General features: G+C 36.5%; 1 protein-coding gene across 4 annotated transcripts in view; it reads left to right on the top strand.

Annotated features, from left to right (window-relative positions):
- Positions 1-22,714, top strand: part of GTDC1 (glycosyltransferase like domain containing 1) — a 397,164-nt gene that overhangs the window by 11,741 nt on the left and 362,709 nt on the right. For 2 of the 4 annotated variants that reach the window (XM_046658950.1, XM_046658953.1), the window contains exon 2: positions 1,842-3,802. The exons of the other annotated variants lie outside the window; for them this stretch is intronic. The gene's annotated coding sequence lies outside the window, so the exon portion shown is untranslated. The remainder of the gene's footprint in view (positions 1-1,841; positions 3,803-22,714) is intronic. 4 annotated transcript variants of the gene reach the window in all.

Below are 22,714 nucleotides of genomic sequence, written 5' to 3'. Positions count from 1 at the left end.
TTCTATTCCTGTGAAGAATGTTGTTGGGATTCTGATTGAGGTTTCCTTGACTCTGTAGATTGTTCTGGGTAGTATGGCCATTTTAACTATGTTTTTTCTTCTGACTCACGTACATGGAATCTCTTTCCATTTCTTTATGTCATCAGCTATTTCTTTCAATAGTGTATTATAGTTTTCATTGTATAAGTCCTTCACCTTCTTGGTTAAATTTATTCCTAGATATTTTGTTCTTTTTGTTGCAATTGTAAACGGAATGGTATTCTTGAATTCTCTTTCTGTAAGTTTGTTGTTAGAGTATAGATATGCAACTGATTTTTATAAGTTGATTTTGTACTCTGCAACTTTACTGTAATTGTTAATTATTTCTAACAGTTTTCTGATGGATTCTTTAGGGTTTTCTATTATTAGATTGTGTCGTCTGCAAACAGTGTTTCACTTCTTCACTCCCTATTTGGATTCCTTTTATTCCTTTCTCTTGCCTAATTGCTCTATCCAAAACCCCCAGTACTATGTTGAATAAGAGTGGTGATAGTGGGCATCTTTGTCTTGTTCCTGTTCTCAGAGGGATGGCGTTCAGTTTTTCCCCATTGAGTATGATGTTGGCTGTGGTTTTGTCATATATGTCCTTTATTATGTTGAGGTAATTTCCTTCCATCTCCATTTTATTAAGAGTTTTTATTATAAGTGGCGTTTGGATCTTGTCAAATGCTTTCCCTGCATCTATTGAGATGATCATGTGGTTTTTATTCATCATTTTGTTAATGTAGTGTATCACGTTGATTGATTTGCGGATGTTGAACCATCCCCCAGGTACAGGTTTGAGTGTAAGAGTTAATCGATGAACTCGAGGGGCAGTCATGATCAGGAAGAGTGGTGGAGGCCAGGAGAGTATTGGAATATGTAAGCTGTCCACAATGGCCCCAAACAAATTTATGTTACAGGGTGGCTGTTAGAACAGGGGTAGAACTGGTGATCAAGGAATGCTGTTACTCAGCCTACTGCCCTAGGGTCTCTGGCAGGAAATATAAACTTGTAAGACTGGGATCCAGTACAAGAAGCTTGTTATGGAGAATAGTTGGTATAAAGCAGACATCCAGAATCAGGGAAACTTGGGGACTCGGAATAGGCCAACTTTGCAAAACTGGAATTTGACTTGACGCTGAGCTCCTTGTCTTCTTCCTGCCCAGTGGCAATATGGACACCTTGGATTGAGGCAAGGCTGAGCCAGAGTGGAAAGCAAAGTGACTGCAACTGTCTATCCTGGAGTGACAGGCCTGCCCTAGAAATATTTGTTGGATGGATGGATGGAAGTAATGCAGGGGAACAGCTCGCTTATTACACTCAGTTTCTTCATTCAACAGACAGTAGATATTGTTATTATCTACCCGCTAAATATCCTCTAGACCAGGAGTCTGCAAACATTTTAATGCACCAGATAGTAAATATTTTAGGCTTTATGGATTGTATGGTCTCTGTTGCACCTACTTAAGTCTGCCATTGTAGCATGAAAGCAGCCATAGAAAAATACATAAATGAATAACTATGTTCCAATAAAACCTTGTTTATGGAGACTTGGATTTGAATTTCATGTAATTTTCACGTCACACAATAATAATCTTTTTTAAAAAACTTTTTTCAACCATTTAGAGATATAAAATCCATTCTTAGATCGTGGCTGTACAAGAACAGGCAGTGGGTTGAAGTTTGGTCCATGGGCTCTAGTTTGCTGACCCATGTTTTAGGCAAATAAATGACTATAAGTCATAATGCACAAAGCTTAACATTACTGAAAGACATGTTCTCTAGGACAATGCTGTTGGTGACACTGTCTTGTTTTATAGGTGACACTGATGATAAAAATCCGTTCAAGAATTTAGATGTGACATCTGCCGCAGGTTCAGATCTCTCAGCCATAAGACAAACTGGATACTTCGTAAAGATTGTCATCTGTAATGCACAGAGAGCCAAAATCCGTTACTGAAATTGTCTGGGTGAGCTGCCTGCTGGGTCCAGTGATGCACTAGTAGACAAAGAAGTTGAAAAAGAAGGCTGGCATATTCTTTGGATGACTGGCAGAGTGTGACACCAGTATGGCATCAAGCCCTCCTATGATTCCAAGGACTTCATGACTAAATAAAAATGATTTTTTTTTTGATGGGGGTGGGGTACTGAAGTAACTTTGATCTTTGCTTGGGAATGTGTAATGTATTATCATTCCATAATGCTATATGGTAATTGCTTTGGTAATCAAACTTTAAAGATCCTGTCTATTTATGGAACTTACGTGCTTATCACCTTTTAGTGTTGGATTCTCTTACTCTACAGAAAATACTGTAAAGAAAAACATCTGCTTAACCTAAAAAGGTTAATTTAAGGACCATGATTTTCACATGGAAGTTTTTGCTTGGGGGATTCTTGAAATTTTGCTCTCCCTTAGAGTATTTAAAATATATTTCTATTTGCAGTACACTACCATACCCAGAATTTTCTTAGAAAACATCCTTTTGTGTAGGCTCTTGAACTTAGTAGTAAGTAGAAGATCATCCCGTGCAGTATTAATGTGCATAGAACAGTTAATAAATTAATAACTATTACTAATAAATATCTTCAGACCCATTAACTAAATTCACTTAAAATGATTTAATGAGCGGGTATGAACTGGAAATAAACCTATGTATTTTCTAGAACTATTGAATCACAAGAAAACTGGAACATCAAAGTATTCTCTGAACCAAATCAGTATTTTATTTGGTTTGAGTCCCTGCTTTTGGAATACATCTATTTATACCAGTTATAAAGGATTTGAAAGCAGTGCTAGGAAATGAGGTGGGTGGATTCTCTCAAAGTTGAATTCCATTTTTTTCTCAGTGAATCTTCAACATTTTTTTCATCTTAGCATTCAACAAAAACTCTGGCAGCCCAGGATATAAAACATAGATTACATTTTATATAGTTCATACAGCTCATCTACAAACAGAATGATTCCCTCATGACTTACCTTGAAATCTTTATTCAAGGCATACACCATTCAATTTGTCAGTGTGCCACTGCTGCTACTGCACGATTTCAGTCAGAGTGCAGTGCAACTAACATAGCCATCCTGCTAGGAAAAAGATCTGTGGGTTGCTGAATAGTGGAAGTTACACACATCTCATTTACAAGTCAGATTAGAGATCAGAATAATACTTTATGTGGAATTGATTTCATTTCATGGTTTTTAAGCTATTTTTTCATTGAAGCAATGCCTGTGACTGAAAGACAGGTGTGTTGTAGCACTTGAATGCCTTAAATGCTTTTGCATCTGGAATGAAAGAGATGTTCTTATAGATGTTTGGATCCTAGAACTCAGGGATTTTGAAGTAAAATTCTCTGTCATTCATTTATTGTGCCATAATTGAACTGCTTTGCAGATTTTATTTTGGATTATTATGATTAATATTTGGAAAAGTTTGCCATTTTCAAATATAAGGCACTTTAGGAAAGACTGAGTGCGTGTGTGTGTGTTTACATAAAGCGACAGACACCTTTTTACCTTATATATAAGATAAATATAATAAGAAGCATGTAGATTTAACATTAATAACCCATTCAAATCAGGAATTCCATTGTGGTCTTCTGGAAACCTCTATAAAGGAGGGGAGGAGGACAATAAGTAGAACACTTTGTATATTGAAATTATTGTTTTTTTCCTAAAGTAAACCTTTTCCAAAATGTGCAGAAGAATGCATAAATATAGCTTGATAGGTTGCAGTTATTCTTAATTCACCTGTTCTTACTGAAAATGAGAAGACGTCTCATAAAAGTGAGTATGAAAAAGTAGTTCATTGAAGAAACAATAGTGTTATTTATTGGAATTTGAGAACATAGTTGCAAAAAAGCGTCTGTGTTTAATCTTTTAGATGGTTTCTCAGCCAGCAATTGATTTGAGTATAATCAGGAGGAGAAGAAAATCCAGGTGTTTAAAACTAGTTTTGTATCAGTCATCAAAAAGAATATTTAGTTTTATCCTCCCTCACCCCCGCCATGTGGTGAGTTCTCATGAATTGATTTCTGAGATGACAAAACGTTGGGATTTAGAGGTTCCTGGGAATTCATCAGTTATATCTTTTGTCCACCCTTATTTGGGTCTGTTTAGTTGTGATATTTATAGGACACAAGGAAGACATGATCCTTACTTTCATGGACTTTAAAAAAGACGTGAAGAAAGATTAGTGTAAAGGTAAAGATGTAATAGGCATACATTACTGTGTTCATTTTAGAAGAGCAGTGACTGTTTAGGTGGATCCTTTTCCCATTGTCTTTCCTCTAACTTCATAATCCCTGGTTAAAGCTGCTTTTAAGGTGAATGGAGAAAGTGAGGCTATTCTAAACATTGGGAAGTTAGTGGAATGTAAAAGGGAGAATGAAATTGGAAGTGTGATAATAAAATCATAGATGAGCACTCTGTATTTTGGATTGACAAGGGTGCTAGAGTAAGGATATCTGGAATAGAGTGATTTATTATTATCATGTACTATTTATTGAAAGACTCCTATATGCCAAGCATTGAGTAAGACACTTTGCATAAGTTATTTCTAACATTTCTGCAGCCTGGAAAGCAGACGCTGTTATCCCAGTTTCCTGATGAAGAAGCGAGAAGCTAAGTGGTATACTCAAGGTCTTAGAGTAAGATGTGAAGACAGAGAGTCTGACAGCTTGTGGTTCATTTTGTGCAGAGGACTTTTCTCTTCAGTGATTGTCTGATAAATGAAGAAATAAAAAATAATCTGAAAGGCCAGCATAAATTATGGGAAGATTTTGAGATTAATTGCTTTTTTTTTTTTTTTTTTTAAGACTGGCGCCTGAGCTAACATCTGTTGCCAATCTTCTTTTTTTTTTTCTTCTTCTCCCCAAAGCTCCCCAGTACATAGTTGTGTCTTCTAGTTGTAGGTTCTTCTGGTTGTGCTATGTGGGACACCACCTCAGCATGGGTTGATGAGTGGTGCCATGTTGTACCCAGGATCCAAACCAGGGAAGCCTCGGGCCACTGAAGTGGAGTGCACAAACTTAACCACTCGGCCATGGGGCTGACCCCGAGATTAATGGCTTTTAACCATTATTAATTAACGTGAATTAATTAATGTGAATGATTTCACCTTGCTGTTGTAGAAGGATGTTGAAGCCTCCTTGGAAAGCAGTGAGATGATAGGTTTGCGCATATTTGGACTCTTGAACTCTTCCAGCTATCTAATGGGTTGTCTTTGGTGTCAGTATAGTATTGTACAGCTGTATTTTTAGATGTAAGTGATGCCATGATACAAAATCCATATAGGAAGGGTGGGTGCTAATGAGCTACTATAGTAACATACATATCATAAGGTGAATTGGGTCAACTCTAAATACAATGTGTAGAAAAAATTCTTGAAAGAGAATTGGTTAAAGCAATCTGATGCAGTCTAAGGTGACTACCAAACAGTTTGGGGTGCAGGAATAACAGTGGATCACAGTGTGATGAAGTGTATTCAAATGAGGACTGTAAATGTGTACAGGCTTTGCAAGCAGACATCTACAGCCCTGAACAAAACATCTGCTTGGAAAGGACACATTTCAGCCACTTGGTTAGGAACAGTGCCTTAGCAGCAGCATTTTAAAGATTTTTTAATTTTTCCTTTTTCTCTCCAACGCCTCCCAGTACATAGTTGTGGGTCCTTCTAGCTGTGGCATGTGGGATGCTGCCTCAGCATGGCTTGATGAGCGGTGCCATGTCTGCGCCCAGGATTCAAACCGGTGAAACCCTGGGTCACCAAAGCGGAGCATGCGAACTTAACCACTCGGCCACTGAACCAGCCCCAGGCAGCAGCATTTTTAAATGCAGACAACAACTGTGTAATGGGGCTTTGGAGTCAAGTCATTCAGTTATGTTTTTTGACGTTTAGAGTGAAATAAAGGTGTGTCATTCATTGGTCTGCTAGGAGGAGTGAGGTAAAAAAAGCACAGCCAAGGTGGCAGTGTGGTAAAGTAGCCTAAATGAAGAGTACGTTGGTAACTTGGTGAGGAATATGGTGATGATGACAGGAAAAAATTACTGAAATTATTGAACTTAAAATGTTAGAATGGAAAATATTTTTTTAATTGCTTGAAAATGTAAGAAAAAAGTAGCAAACGGGTCATAGGCAAACAAGGCAGTTGGACGAAGGGTAAGAAGTAAGGAGGGCTAGTCAAGAGTGAAGTGATTATATGGTATCCCTAGGTAGAGTTTTTACTCAAAAAGGAGAAAACTTGGGAAGAGAGATCAGGAAAAGTGATTTAGAAATAGGTGTTACTGAAATAGGGCAGGAAGCTCCTCAGAGATTGTTAGTAGGCAGAGAAGATATTGGATAAGTCGGGGAAAAGTGATCTTTAACAAAGTTGTATTCATATTTTATGGTAGTCAAAAGTGACCACCTGTTTTAAGTCATGACCTCTCAAGAAAAGACATGCTGATTACTCCCATTCATTCTGTGAACCCTCGTGGATGTTTCTGTAGGCTACAATTGTCCTTGTATCCTTGTGACAGTGGATGAACACTTTAGATTTGAATTTGTGTTTCAGAATCTGATTAAGGCTATAAGTTTGTTATGATTATTACCAATATATATTCAGCTTTAGGCAAGAAACTACACTTTACATTAGCTGATTATCCTTGACATCATCCAGAAGTAAGATATCAGATGTGATTTAGATCAGTTTTATGGGGTGTAATTTATATACAAAAAAGGGCACACATTTTTAAGTGTACAGTTAATGAATTTTGACGTGTATACATCCATATAATTAACCCCCATTCAAGAAATAGAACATTTTATCACCCCCTAGAAATTCCCTTTTGCCTCTTTTCTTTCAGTCCTTCCCTCTCCTCCTCGTAGACAACCACTGTTCTGATTTCTATTTCCATAGACGAGGTAAGGTTATTCTTGAACTTTATAGAACATGGAATCATAGAGTATGTTCTGTTTTGTATCGGGCTTCTTTTCCTCAATATAGTGGTTTTGAGATTTATCTGTGTTGAGTGCGTTAGTGGTCATTCTGTTTTGTTGCTGTTGTATACTGTTTTACCACAATTTGTTTATCCGTTATTCTGTTAATGAATGTTTAATTTTCTTTCTCCTGGTTTTTGGCTGTTGTGAATAAAACTGCTGTAAACAGAATCTTTATGTAAGTCTTTTTGTGGATATATGTTTTAATTTCTCCAGGTTAAATACCTAGGAGTTGGAATAGTTCTGTCATAGGATTGGTGTATGTTTTAACTTTAGAAGTGTATAACTTTCCAAAGTGGTTATACCATTCCCAGCCTGCATTTTTATTTTTAGTTCAAATGTGTAAATCTTTACAGTTTGTCCTGGGTATAGATATTGGTTCATACTAAGTCATTTTTCTATAGCCAGAGAGCTTTTAGGAGTATTCTTCAAATAATAAGTGAAATCTAGTAAATAATTTTATGATGAATCTATTGAAAAATTGTAATGTTATAATATATCTAAGATTGACTTAAATAGTACCCAATTATCGACTTGACGTGTGTTACAGAATTTTTAATTTTCATTTCATTTTGTAGGTAGCATATGTTTTAGTCTGAATTTTAAAGTGGACATTCTCCGTTTTATGCAGTGGCTCTTCATTAAATGTGTGTATAATTAAGTGAGATGTTTGAAGTATGAATAATTTAGTAATCTACTAAGGTAAAGTTTGTTTGGCCAGATGAGGAATCTCCTTTTTGGCTTTTACTTGATGTATTTAGTCACCGATTTTTTTTTTGGTGAATCTTTATTTCACATTGAGTTACTTGACGTGAAGGGTCCCTTATAATAGGTAAGCAGTAGATGTAATGTAGGGGAATCTCACCTAAGATAATAGGATGATGACTTGGACTGGTTTGTTTTAGGATTTCAGCTAAAGCTCCAAAGCTGAAAATAAAGGTTAATAAGTATCCTTGCATTCTAAAGAGGGATGTGATAGTAAAAGAGCCTAGAACTGCAGCACCCACTTCCCATATATAAGAGAAACTAGAAAAGGGGTATTACAAGTGTCATTCAGGTGAAGACTTAATCTAGAGGGGAATTAGTTCTGTGCCATTTCTCCTGTTTCTCCTCAGGAGGACCTTTTGTTCCCAGTCCAGGATTTGGGTATGTCTGCCAGAAGTGTAGATTCCATGTCTGGAAGTTTAATGAGTTACAGAATCTTGTTTCTTGATACTGTAATGGCACCTTTCAGAAAGTTCTTGAGATAGCATGACATACGTTTCCTAGAGTTTGGGGCATTCCTGAATATAGACTTGTTTCTGGAGGGAAGGAGAGTGACTGGAGCCAGTGAGATGGCATGTTGAGTGAGAGGGCAGTAGTGGAAAGAGTTGGCATTGCTCCATCTGGTGTGGTAAGAGGGCATGAGCTTTTTTGTGGACTAAGCAGATACCATGGGAATTAACCAGGCTTGAGTTATCTTGATGGATCCTGCCAAGGAGGGCTGCTTGTACTGTCCAATTGGGCTCCTTTGAGGATGAGAGAAGGTGCTATCAGTAATTACACAAGGATAGCACCATCCTGCTTCATGGCCATCCAGTAAACACCATGAAACCAAGCACACAGGACATTTGTGCCTCTTCCTCTGCCTATCCTGATCTGGAGGAACCAGAAAGTGAGAAAGGAAGTGGAGAAAAGTGAAAGAGGTAGGAAGAATATTGAAAACAGATTATGTTCTTTCTCTTCGCTGGCCTGGGATTGAGGTAGGGATGTGTGGATACTCTTTGAATAAAATATGAAATTAAAGTTTTAAATTGTACTGGACTATATTTTGCAATACATGAAAGTTACTGAGAAGCAATAAGACTTATCTGGGATGTTTTGGAGAGATGGGGAAGTGAGATCCAGAAGAGTATGTTTGAAGTGATGAAATTCAAGTTTATATAGGTTTCCCCTGCTATCCCAAAGTAGGACCATCCTATGAAACTGTTCGTAAGCCAAAATGGTGTAAAGTGAAAAAGCAATTACCATTAATTTATATGGGTAAAATTTTTGAACATTCTCAGACCCCAAAAATAACCTAGCAAAATAAGTAGAGATAAAGCACAGATGCTCACAGACACAGTTCAAAGCTATGGCGGCTTGATGCTGAGATGCTGCGTTTAGTTCTCTGAGGAGGAGCTTGGTGGTGCCACTCTCGCTGCTCTGGGTGCCCACTGCCTCTATAACGACTTGCTGCAAAGCAAACTGAACGCTATTTTCACTTTTTGCCTTTTTTTGGTAAAAGTGAAAATCCTCTTCAGATTTCTTTTGGTTAGTGAAAACAGGTACTAATGTAGCTCTCTCATAAAAGCAAAGTGGCTTAAAGCAAACTTTCAAATAGTGGAAGAAACCTGTATCCCATTGAGTTCAGTCTATTTGATCATTTTCTTAGTTTAATAGGATTTTAATTTAGTTGAACAAACCTTAGGGAGTATTTACAACCTGATAAGTAAGGTACTGTGTTAAGCATTTTAGGGAAGGGAAAGATGACTAAGATTTTCTGTCCTCAGGGAGCTTCTGCTTTAGTGTAAATAGCTAAACTCAATCCATGGATTCCCAATGTTGTTGGGAATCTGGAAAGAACTGAGTACCACTGGGCTTCAGGGCAGACTTTGTGGAGGAGGCCGAGTTTGGGCTGGGCCTTGAAGGAAGAGAGGATGTTGACTGGGAAGAAAGGCCTTCTAGCGTGAGGGAATAATCAAAGACTGTGGAATTGGGGATGACTAGATGGCTGGGAAGAGAGAATGCTCATTCACACTGAAAATTTTACTTTTTAAAACAATTTCAACCACCAGTTAAGCCTACTTGCCCGTGTTATAATTCCGGATGAAGTTTGATATTTTTACATGTCATTTTTGCATTTCTTTAGTAATGCATAAAGTGTCTTCCATTATGAGATATAGTGTGGAAACGTTATTTACTTTAGAACCTAGATGGTTGGTTATAAGCATCAAAACCAAACTTCTAAGTCTAATCACAAAATCTATCACTTTCCTTGATTTAAAACAGTAAAATTTAGAGAAGATGGTGATTTTTACATATGATCCTAAGAAGCATTTGGCAGTGCAATTAGTTTCATAACAAGTGATTGTTTTTTAAAGCCTTCCCAGAATAAGAATGAGTATCTTGATGCTAGTGTCACTTTTAAATAGCTGTAGCTCCAGGAATGTGTCTGTTCAAGTTGTTATCTTAAATACACACCTTATCTATCCATATTGCTGTACTTCAGATGTGAAAGTAAAAATAAAGGTGTGAAGTGCCTAGCAGACTTGTATGGATTTATGTAAATCAGAAAACACAGGAACAGTCCATTAGTGCTGAGGCCCTAATGTGTTGAAATTCAAGCATGGATTATTTCTGAAAAGTTTTACACACACATCATCATACCTAGTGATTTACTTTGCAAAAAAATAATAAAAATCTTAATTTATAAGAGGCTTTTTTCTCTGAACTCTAGACACATAGGCAGTGTCTTATGATACCTCCATATAGATATTTAAAGGTATTTAAATCTAAAATGCTCGAAACTCTACTTATCTTTTACTGAAACTTGTTTCCTCTTTAGTCTTCCCCATCCAAGTTAATGACAAGTCCATGTTACTCAGGCCAAAAATCTTAGTCGTCCCAGACTCTTCTCTCTCTCACATCCACACCTCATCTCAGTAGTTCATGTTGGCTCTGCCATCAAAATGCATAGGTCTAGAATCTGAATCTGACCACCTCTCACCACCTCCACCATTACCTGGTCCAAGTCATTATCATCTCTTACTTGGGTTATTTTAATAGCCTCCTGACTGGTCTCTCAGCTTCCTCTTACAATCCCCAACCCATAACCCAGCTCTTCAGTCTGGTCTCAGTGCCGTAGCCAAAATAATCATGGTTAAAACATGAGTCAAGTCCTGTCATTCTTCAGTTCAAACTTTGTTTTCTTTCTCATTCACTGTAAAAGCTAAAGTCTTTGTAGTAGCCTATGAGGCTCTGCATGATTTTGCCCCATCTGCAACCTCATATTTTGACTGTCTTGTTTACTACCCTTCATTAACACCTGACGCCATGTTGTTCCTTGAATAGCTGGCCTCAGGGCCTTTGCACTTGCTGTTCCATCTGTCTGGAATGCCTGTCCCCCAGATAACTCCTTATCTTACTCCCTATCCTTTCTTGGATATTTATTGAAAAGTTACGTTCCTAGTGTGACCTTCCTTGACAATCTTACTTAAAACAACCCACTCCCCCCAGTTGCTTTATTTTTTGGTTAGCACTTTCCCAAACTAACTTACTTTATATTACTTTTACTTTTTTGTGGTCAGACTTTCCCTCTTACGATGAAAGCTTAATGAGGGCACGGGATTTAGTTTTGTTTACTACTGTACCACCACACTTAGAAGCATTCCTGGCACATAGTTGGTACTTAATATGTAATTGATTGAATGAATAAAAGACTACTATATAGAGGTTAAACCTGTTGTAACAGCTGATGTCTCCTTTATTGGCATCTTTGGGCAATGATGCTATTTCCAAGTGTCTGAATGTTACTTTTCCTTTTTAATTTTTAAATCAAATGTATTGGAGTATAATTTGCATAGAGTAAGCACTTATTTTCAATGTACAGTTCAATGAGTTTTGACAAATATACACAGCTTGTAACTACTATAGCCAAGGTATAGAACATTTTCGTCACCTCAAAAAGTTCCTTTGTGGGGCCGACCCAGTGGCGTAGTTGTGAAGTTAATGTTCTCTGCTTTGGTGGCCCAGGGTTCATAGGTTTGGATCCTGAGTGCAGACCTACGCACTGCTCATCAAGCCATGCTGTGGCAGCGTGCTACGTACAAAATAGAGGGAGATGGGCACAGATGTTAGCTCAGGGACAATCTTCTTCAAGCAGAAGGAGGAAGATTAGCAACAGATGTTAGTTCGGGGTGGATCTTCCTCACCAAAAAAAAATAAATAAACTTACAAGGAGTACTTGCAGTGACTCCTCCGTCCCTGATCCTCATTTCCAGGCAACCATTGCTCTGACTTTTTCTTTTGCTGTGAATTACTTTTACCTAATCTGGAGTTTTGTATAAGTAGAATCACACATTATGTACTCTTTTCAGTATGATGTTTTTGAAGTTTACTATGTTATCGTTTGTCTTAGTAGTTAGTTCCTTTTCACTGCAGAGTAGTATTCATTTTTATAAGTGGCCCACGATTTGCTTATTCATTTACCTGTTCAGGCACATGTGCGGTGTTTCTAGGGTTCAGGGACATTTGGGGTGTTTCTAGGAATGATGCTACCAATGAATGTTCATGTACAAGTCTTTGTGTACATATGCTTAAATCTTCTGGGTTAGATACTCAGGAGTAGAATTGTAGTGTCATGTGGTAAAGATATGTTTCACTTCGTAAGAAACTGCTAAACTGTTTTCAAAATTATTGTACCATATTTCTCAGCAGTGTATGAAAGTTCTAGTTGCTCTACGTTCTGGCCAGCATTTGGTGTTGTCGTTCTTTTAAATTCAGACATGCTAGTGGGTGTGTAGTGGTATCTCATTGTGGTTTTAATTTTCATTTCCTTGATTGCTAGTCGTGTTGATCTTTTTATTTACTTATTGGCCATTTGTTTATCTTCTTTTGTGAAGTATCCAAATCTTTTGCCGTTTTAAAAAATTAGGTTGTTTTCTTGTCATTCAGTTATGAGAGATCTTTATAAACATGGATACAATTTCTTTGTCAGACATATTTTCTCCTGGCCTGTAGATTGCTCTTTTCTTTCATTGATTGAGCAGAAGTTTTAAATTTTGAATAAATCTAGTTTATCAATATTTTGTTTTTCTAGTCTGTGCTTTTTTCCTTTCATTTTTTGGGGGAGGTGGGGTTTGTCTAAAAAGTCTTTGATTAACTCCAGGTTGCGCAGATTTTCTCCTGTGTTTTCTTCTAAAAGTTTTATAGTTTTAGCTTTTACATTAGGGCTCTGGTCCATTTTGAGGTAATTTTTGTGTAGAGTATGAGTTAGGGATCAAGGTTCATTCTTTTTCGTATCTAGTTGTTCAAGGACCATTTGTTGTTGAAAAAACTATCCTCTCTTCTTTGAGTTATCTTGAAACTTTTGTTAAAAATCAGCTGATTGGGGGCCCCATCCCCTGGCATAGTGGTTAAGTTCATGCACTCTGCACTCTGCTTCAGTGGCCTGGGGTTTGCAGGTTCACATCCTGGGCATGGACCTATGCACCTATGCATCACTCATCAAGTCATGCTGTGGCGGTGTCCCATATACAAAATAGAGGAGGATGGGCACCGATGTTACCTCAGGGCTAATCCTCCTCAGCAAAGAAAGAGGAAGATTGGCAACAAGTGTTAGCACAGGGCTAATCTTCCTCAGCAAAAAAAAGAGAAAGATTAACAGCAGCTGTTAGCTTGGGGCCAGTCTTCCTCACCAAAAAAAAAAAAAAAAGAAGAAGAATCAACTGATCATATATATATATGGACCTTTTCCTACACTCTGTATGTTATATTGGTCTGTATGTCATGTCAACAGCAAACTGTTTCATACTAAGTCTTGAAATCAGTGGTATAAGTTTTCTAACTTTGTTCTTTCTTGAACTTGTTTATGTCCTCTAAGTTTTTTCCATTTCCCTATCAATTATAGAATTGGCTTGTATGTTTATACAAAATGCCTGTAGGAGTTTTGATTGGCATTGCATCAAATCTATAGATCAACTTGGGTAGGATTAATTTCTAAACAATATTGAGTTATTCCAATCCACAGACATGGTATATCTCCGTTTATTTACTTATTCTTTAATTTCTCTCAGCAAGGTTTTATAGTTTTCTTTGTGCTGGTCTTTAATGTCCTTTGTTAAATTTATCCTAAGTGATAGGAAATGAATTATATTTTTGGATGCTATTAAAAATGCTATTTAAAAAAATAAATACAACTGATTTTTACATGTTGAATGTGTATCCTGCTACCTTATTAATTCATCCAGTAATTCTTTGTGCTTTTTTTTTGTGAATTCCTCAGGATGCACTACATAAATGATGGTGTTAATTACAAAGAGAGTTTTACATCTTTCTTTCTAATCTTTATGTCTTTTCTTTCTTTCTTTCTTAATGCACTGACTAGGACCTCTAGTGCAGTGTTAAATAGAAGTGGTGAGAGTGAACTTCCTTGCCCTGTTCCTGGTCATGAGGAGAAAGCTTTCAGACTCTCATTATTATATGTGATGTTAACTGTAAATTTCTTATAGATGCCCTATATCAGGTAGAGCAATTTCGGTTTTATTTTTAGTATGCTAAGAGCTTTTATTATAAATGAATGTTGGATTTTGTCATAGGCTTTTTCTGTATCTATAGAATCATTTGGTTTTCTTTTTGAATTTCTTAGTATGATGAATTTCATTGATTGGATTTTAGATCCTAGACCAGCCTTTGTATTTCAAATCCCCATCTGGTTATGATGTATTGTCTTTTTAATATTCTGCCTAATTTGGTTTGTAATATTTTGTTAATGATTTGTAAATCTCTGTTTTTGAGGGATATCATTTTTTTTGAGGAAGTGTTATGGACCGAATGTTTGTGACTCCCCAAAATTCGTATGTTGAAGCCTTAACTCCCAATGTGATGATATTTCGAAGCAGGACCTTTTGGAGGCAGTTAGGCTTTGATAAGCTCACGTGGATGGGGTCCCCATAATGTGACTGGTGTCCTTATAAGAAGAGGAAGAGACCAGAGCTCTCTCTCTTGCCCTCTCCCCCACGTGAGGACACAGCAAGTAGGCAACTTTTTGAAAGCCAGGAAGAAGGTCCTCACCACCGGGGACGCAAATTGGCCAGCACCTTGATTTTGGGCTTCTTGGGCTGCAGAACTGTGAGAAATAAATTCCTGTTGTTGAGCCACTCAGTCTGTGATATTTTCTCAAGGCAGCTTGAGCTGACTGAGATGGGGCAACGTAAATCTCTGTCAGATTTTGGTATAAACGATATGATTGTCTCATTAGACAAATCACTTGACGAAATCCAACACCCTTTTATGATTAAAACACTTAAACCAGGAATAAAAGGAAATTTCCTCAACATGATAAAAGGTATCTGTGTAAAAATACAGCTAACCTCTTACTTAATGGTGAAAGAGAGAATGCTTCTCCCGAAGATGAGGAACAAGGCAACAATGTTGCTGTCACCAATTCTATGTAGTGTATTGGAGGTTCCAGTCAAGACAATTAGGTAAAGAAAAGAAATAAAAGTATCCAGAATGGAAAAAAGTAGAACTATCTCTATTTGCAAATGACAGGAACTCCTTTATAGAAAGTCCTAAGGAATCCATTAAAATCTATTATAACTAGTAAATGATCAGCAAATTGCAAGGTACAAGAGAAATATACAGGTATCAATAGTATTTCTACATACTAGCAATGAACAACATAAAAGTGAAATTAAGAAAATTCCATTTACAATAGTAACAAAAAATCAAATAGGAACAAATTTAACAAAAGCAGTAGAAAAATTGTACTCTGAAACCTACAAAAATTGCTGGAAGAAATTAAAGAAATAAATAGACATTTTATGTTTGTGTATCAAAAGACTTAGTATTGTTAAGATGACAGTACTCCTCCAAGTGGTCTACAGATTCAAAGCAATCTCTGTCAAAATTCTAGCTGCCTTTTTCTTTTTAGAAAATGAAAATGATCCTAAAATTTGGAAATTCAGCTTACCCAGAATAGTCAAAACAATCTTGAAAAAGGAGAAGAAAAGTGAAGGACTCATCCTGATTTCAAAACTTATTACAAAGCTGCAGTAGTCAAGACAGTGTAATACTGGTATACTGATAGACATATAGGTCAGTGGAATAGGATTGAGAGTTCAGAAATAAACCCTAACGTTTATGTTAAATTGGTTTTTGACAAGAGTGCCAAGACAATTTAATAGGGAAAGAATAGTCTTTTCAACAAATGGTGCTAGAACAATTGTGGATCCATTAGCAAGAGAATAAAGTTAACGCTTTCCTGACACTATCTATTAAAATTAATGCAAAATGGATTATAGACCCAAATGTAAGAACTAAAACTATAAAACTCTTAGAAGAAAGCATAAGAGTAAATCTTCATGTGCTTGGGTTAAGCAAAGTCTTTTTAGAAGACACCAAAAGAACAAGTGACAAAAGAACAAAAATAGGTAAATAGGACTTCATCAAAATTAAAAACTTTTATACTTCAAAAAACACTGTCAAGAAAGTGAAAAGCCAAACTGCCAAATGGGAGAAAATATTTGCAAATCCTATCTCTAGTAAGGGACTTATATCCACAATATATAAAGAACTTTTACAATTCAATAATCAAAAGACAATTTAAAAATGTGCAAAGTATCTGAATAGACATATTTCTAGTGAAATATATGTATTTCATACATATCTAGTGAATACATCTAGTGAAATATATGTATTTCACTAGAAATATATCTCTTTTCCCCATCTGTTCTTTATTCCTTTTATCTTCTTTTCCTGCTTTCTTTAGGATTAGTTTAGTGTCTTCTTAGTATTTCTTTTTACCTCATCTTTTGGGATATTAGCTATACATCTTTGTGTATTTTTTAATTTAGTGCTTCCTATAGGATTTACAATACACATTTTATCACAGTCTATATTCAAATAATATTATGCCACTTTATGTGTAATTTAAGAGCTTTGCAATAATATTTGACATTTCTTCCCTCCTATTCTTTGTAGTATTGTATGTTTTACTTCTGGGTATTGTGTAAAGTATCAGTATTTTTAATTTTTTTCTTTAAACAGTCAATTTTATTTTAGTGAAATTTAAAAAATGAGAAAAAAGTCTCTTATATTTACCTGCATGTTTACCTTTTCTTGTGGTCTTCATTCCTTCATGTAGATCTGTGCTTCCATATAGTAAAAGTTTTCTTCAATTTGTTGAACTTCAACATTTCTTATAGACTAGGTCTACTATCAACAAATTCTGACCCTTTATCTGAAAATATTTCATTTAGCCTTTACTTTTGAATTGTATCCTGACAGTTGTTCTTTTCTTCTTTTTCTTCTACCTCTTTAAAAAATATCTTTCCATTGTCTTCTGGCTTACATTTTTTTTCTTTTCTTTGGATGAGTAGTCATTGGGATTCCTTGTCTTTGTTCCCTGTGAATCTAATATTGTGGGTTTTTTTTAATACTTCTGTGCTTTTAAGATATTCTTTTTACCACCAGTTTTTAGTTTTTTTAAAAAATATGATGTGTCTTGATGTAGTTTTTTTAATGCATCCTGCTTGAGGTTCATTGAGTTTCTTGCATCTGTAGGTTTATGGTTTTCAAATTTGAAAACTTTTAGGTCGTTACTTTTTCAAAATTTTTTTCTGCTTCTCTCTTGGATTCCAGTTACACATATGATTGATGACTGGATATTATTCCACAGGTCACTGAGGCTCACTTCACTTTTTCTCAGCATCTTTTTCCTTTTCTTCTATTTGGACAGTTTTTATTGTTATGCTTTCAAGTTAAATGATCTTGTCTTCTGCATTGTTGCAAGACCATCTAGTGAATTTTTTTAAAAAGACGTTTTGATTTTGTCTCTGGAAGTTCTGCTTTTCAAAATAGCTTTCATTTCTTTCATCATTGTTACACTTAAAAATAAATTCTTAAATATATTCTTGAGTACCATTTTAATACACTTCCTGTTTTAAAGTCCTAGTGTGCTGGTTCCATCATTTCTGCCATTTCTAAGTCTGTTTTCTATTGTTTTGTCTTGGTTGTGAGTCACATTTTTCTTCTTCACGTGTGGTAATTTTTGGTTGGCTGATGGGCATTGTGAACGTTATATTATTGAGTGTCCTGATTTTGTTTTCTTTTTTAAATGTGTTGGTTTTGGCATGTAGTTTTAAGTTCTTTGTGTATCAGCTTGATCTTCTTGAGCCTGATTTTTAAGCTTTGTTAGGATTGTTCTTGACTAGCCTTTATTCTAGAGCTAATTTAGTCCTGTAACTAAAGTGTGACCCTTTTTCACCCTTCCCGAATGCCATGTATGATCAATGATGTCTCTTTCCTCTCCTGTTCTAATCTTGAATGTCTTTTAGCCTATGTGACTTGGGGTAGTGTTCAGCTTGTTACTCTCTTGTATTTGCTCTTCCTCCAGCCTCATAGAGTCTTATAATATTCCTCAGAAATGTGCATATTGGATCCCTATGTGGATATGTGGAGCTTTTTTCCTGCATCGCTCCTTTCTCTTTGCACTGTATCCATACAAATTCTAGTCACCTCAGCTTTCCTAAAACTCATATCTGTTTCCTCAGCTCAGCTAGACCACCTTGCACTTTTTGTCTCCTTGCACCGTGGTCCATAGAGTGCCTCTAGGTAGAAAACTGGAGAAACCATAGGGTTCACCTTATCGCTTTCCCTTCTTCAGAGGTGACAGTTCTATACTGCCATGTTGTGCAATGTCTGAAAACAGGTTTCTGTATTTTATACCATTTTCTGGTTGATTACAGTGGGAAAGGGCACATCTGGTGCCAATTATTCCACCATAGCTAGCACTAGAAATGCCCTGTTACTTCCTTTTTTAGTATTGAAATATAAGAAAAATTAGAAATTTTTATGTACATCTAAAAAGGATTTATATATATATATATATATACTGCAATAAAAAATAGTTGAACATTGTTCAACCCCTTTGTTGATGACTTTTCTTCTTTATGCTTATGCTATGCAGACTTCTAGGGCTTTAGACTATTGAAAATGATCCTCTCTTAGTTTTCCTAATTTCTCTTTTTCTTACTCCAGTCTTTTGTCCATACTGAGATCAATTTCAGTTTTCAGTGGCTCTTCTTCCTTGAAACTATTTTTTTTTTTGTTTTCTTTGTTACTCACAAAGGGAAGTTTTAGTGTTTAACCTTGGCACTTAAGGGCGTCTCCAGTTAGGCTGTAGTCTGCTTTTTCTGCCCTTATTTTCTACTTTTTCGTACCGAACTAATGCTCTTGGTTAACATTCCTATACTTACGTCTTTTTCTCTGGTAATAATGTTTTCTTTGCTGAAATCTCTTCTTTACCACTCCCTGTCAAAATCCTAATCATTCTTCAAAGTCTCTCATTTCTTTATGGTGGTGCTTTTCTTACTAGGATCTTATAGTCCTTTGAATGTTTGTCAAATCCTCCTTACTCAACTGTAAGCTCACTGAATGCTTTACTCATCTTTGATTCTCCTGTAGTACCTGACGAGCCTAGAACCTGGCACATAGTTGATGTTCGTAAATATTTATGTAATCAATCTTTAAAATAGGAAGCCTTTAAGATATCTTGAAGTAGATCTCCAGTGTGGCTTGTTGAGTGGATAAGCTTACATGTAAGAGTGTACTATCCATAAAGATACGTTGTTCTGCATGGCTGCAGTTCTAGAGTAAGGAACAGATAGAAATAAAGGGTCCATTCATTTGATCTAGGTAGTGTTCACCCAGTAAAGATGGGCAATATGAGATGGTCTGTGATTCATTCTCTGATGGAATTCATATCTTTCTCTCTCAACTTCTATGAGAATCTTCTAATTTAACCTGTTTTGGTCAACATATATATATATTTTTAATTGAGTTAATGATAGGTTACAATCTTGAGAAATTTCAGTTGTACATTAATGTTTGTCAGTCATGTTGTAGGTGCACCACTTCACCCTTTGTGCCCACCCCCCACCCCACCTTTCCCCTGGTATCCACTAAACTGTTCTTAGTCCATAATTTTAAATTCCTCATATGAGTGGAGTCGTACACAGATTATCATTCTCTCGCTGGCTTATTTAACTTAACATAATTCCCTCAAGGTCCATCCATGTTATTGCAAATGGAATGATTTTGTTCTGTTTTACAGCTGAGTAGTATTCCATTGTATATATGTACCACATCTTCTTTATGCATTCGTCTGTTGCTGGGCACTTAGGTTGCTTCCACGTCTTGGCTATTGTAAATAATGCTGCAATGAACATTGGGCTGCATAGGACTTTTGGGATTGCTGACTTCAAGCTTTTTGGATAAATACCCAGTAGTGGGATGGCTGGATTGTATGGTAGTTCTATTTTTAATTTTTTGAGGAATCTCCATACTGTTTTCCATAGTGGCTGCACCGGTTTGCATTCCCACCAGCAGTGTATGAGGGTTCCTTTTTCTCCACAACCTCTCCAACATTTGTTACTATTAGTTTTAGATATTTTTGTCATTCTAACGGGTGTAAGGTGATATCTTAGTGTAGTTTTGATTTGCATTTCCCTGATGATCAGCGATGATGAGCATCTTTTCATGTGCCTATTGGCCATCAGTATATCTTCTTTGGAGAAATGTCTGTTCATGTCTCCAGCCCATTTTTTGATTGGGTTGTTTAATGTTTTGTTGTTGAGTTGCGGGAGTTCTTTATATATTATGGATATTAAGCCTTTGTCAGATACATGACTTGCAAATATTTTTTCCCAGTTAGTGGGTTGTTTTTTTGTTTCAATCCTGTTTTCATTTGCCTTGAAGAAGCTCTTTAGTCTGATGAAGTCCCATTTGTTTATTCTTTCTATTGTTTCCCTTCTCTGAGAAGCCATGGTGTCCGAAAAGATCCTTTTAATACTGATGTCAAACAGTGTACTGCCTACGTTTTCTTCCAGAAGCCTTATGGTTTCAGATCTCACCTTTAGGTCTTTGATCCATTTTGAGTTTATTTTGGTGAATGGTGAAAAAGAATGGTCAATTTTCATTCTTTTACATGTGGCTTTCCAGTTTTCCCAGCACCATTTGTTGAAAAGACTTTCTTTTCTCCATTGTATGCCCTCAGCTCCTTTGTCAAAGATAAGCTGTCCATAGATGTGTGGTTTTATTTTTGGGCTTTCAATTCTGTTCCATTGATCTGTGCACCTGTTTTTGTACCAGTACCATGCTGTTTTGATTACTGTAGCTTTGTAGTATGTTTTGAAGTCAGGGATTGTGATGCCTCCTGTTTTGTTCTTTTTTCTCAGGATTGCTTTAGAAATTCGGGGTCTTTTGTTGCCCTATATGAATTTTAGGATTCTTTGTTCTAATTCTGTAAACAGTATCATTGGGATTCTGATTGGGATGGTGTTGAATCTGTAGATTGCTTTAGGTAGAACGGACATTTTTAACTATGTTTATTCTTCCAATCCATGTACATGGAATGTCTTTCCATCTCCTTATGTCGTCATCCAATTCTCTCAGAAAGACCTTGTAATTTTCATTATATAGGTCCTTCACTTCCTTAGTTAAATTTACCTCAAGGTATTTTATTCTTTTTGTTGTGATTGTGAATGGTATTGTGTTCTTGAGTTCTTTTTCTGTTGGTTCATTACTGGAGTATAGAAATGCTACTGATTTATGCAAATTGATTTTATACCCTGCAACTTTGCTGTAGTTGTTGATTACTTCTAACAGTTTTCCAATGGATTCTTTGGGGTTTTCTGTATATAAGATCATGTCGTCTGCAAACAGTGAGAGTTTCACTTCTTCCCTCCCTATTTGGGTTCCTTTTATTCCTTTTTCTTGCCTGATTGCACTGGCCAGGACCTCCAGTACTATGTTAAATAAGAGTGGTGATAGAGGGCATCCTTGTCTCGTTCCTGTTTTCAGGGGGATGGCGTTCAGTTTTTGCCCATTGAGTATGATGTTGGCTATGGGTTTGTCATATATGGCCTTTATTATGTTGAGGTAGTTTCCTTCTATGCCCATTTTGTTCAGTTTTTATCATAAATGGCTGTTGGATCTTGTTAAATGCCTTCTCTGCATCTATTGAGATGATCATGTGGTTTTTATTCCTCAGTTTGTTGATGTGGTGTATCACGTTGATTGATTTGCGGATGTTGAACCATCCCTGTGTCCCTGGTATGAATCCCACCTGATCATGACGTATGATCCTTTTGATGAATTGCTGAATTCTGGTTGCCAGAATTTTGTTTAGAATTTTTGCATCTATGTTCATCAGTGATATTGGCCTGTAGTTCTCTTTTTTTGTGGTGTCCTTGTCAGGTTTTGGTATCAGCGTGATGTTGGCCTCATAGAATGTGTTAGGAAGTTTGATCAACATATTTTTAAGTTGGGGGCGGGCACTATTTCTGATGGCATGGATGAACACAAATAAGTAAGCCATCAATGGCTTGTAATCAAATGGTAGAGATGCAGATATTTTCTATATGCTGTGAGTAGGTGTGGAGATGGGTGCCATGGTAGAACAAAGGAGGAGCACTTGAGTGTTAGGTTGCCCTTTTTGGTTCTTAGAGGCCTGTATCTAGGTGTATATCTTAGGGAGGACCAAATATGCTTTGCTTAGCACAACTTTCACTGACTGAGCAGTCAATTTTCAGATAGTCCTTCAGATAGTTAAAGTCAGTTGTCATTGCTTAATTTTATACACTCTTCCATTTATTTATACCTACTGTCCTTTGCTGAGGTCATCCCTTCAAAAAATATTTTCTTGAGGACCCATGATGTGCTGGGTGCCTGGACTGGCACTGAAAAGATAAAAATGGCATGCTTCCTGGAAGAGTGGTAATGGCCTTCAGAAGTTTTGATTAGTGATTTGAGGCCACAGTTTAAGGAACCTGGCATTTAATATGTATATTTGCTTCAAAAAGCATGTGGGCATTGGTAGTGGATGTGGTTTTCAAAACAGCCTTTCAGGGCTACATTTTGCGTCTGATCCTGCGTTTAATAAGAGAGGTGGTGCAATTGCTGCTTCTACGACTTCA

This window comes from Equus quagga, chromosome 4, assembly GCF_021613505.1.
Source record: "Equus quagga isolate Etosha38 chromosome 4, UCLA_HA_Equagga_1.0, whole genome shotgun sequence".
NCBI classification, from domain to species: domain Eukaryota; kingdom Metazoa; phylum Chordata; class Mammalia; order Perissodactyla; family Equidae; genus Equus; species Equus quagga.
The sequence above is the reverse complement of the archived record's forward strand: the minus strand, read 5'-3'. Positions and strand labels throughout refer to the sequence as shown.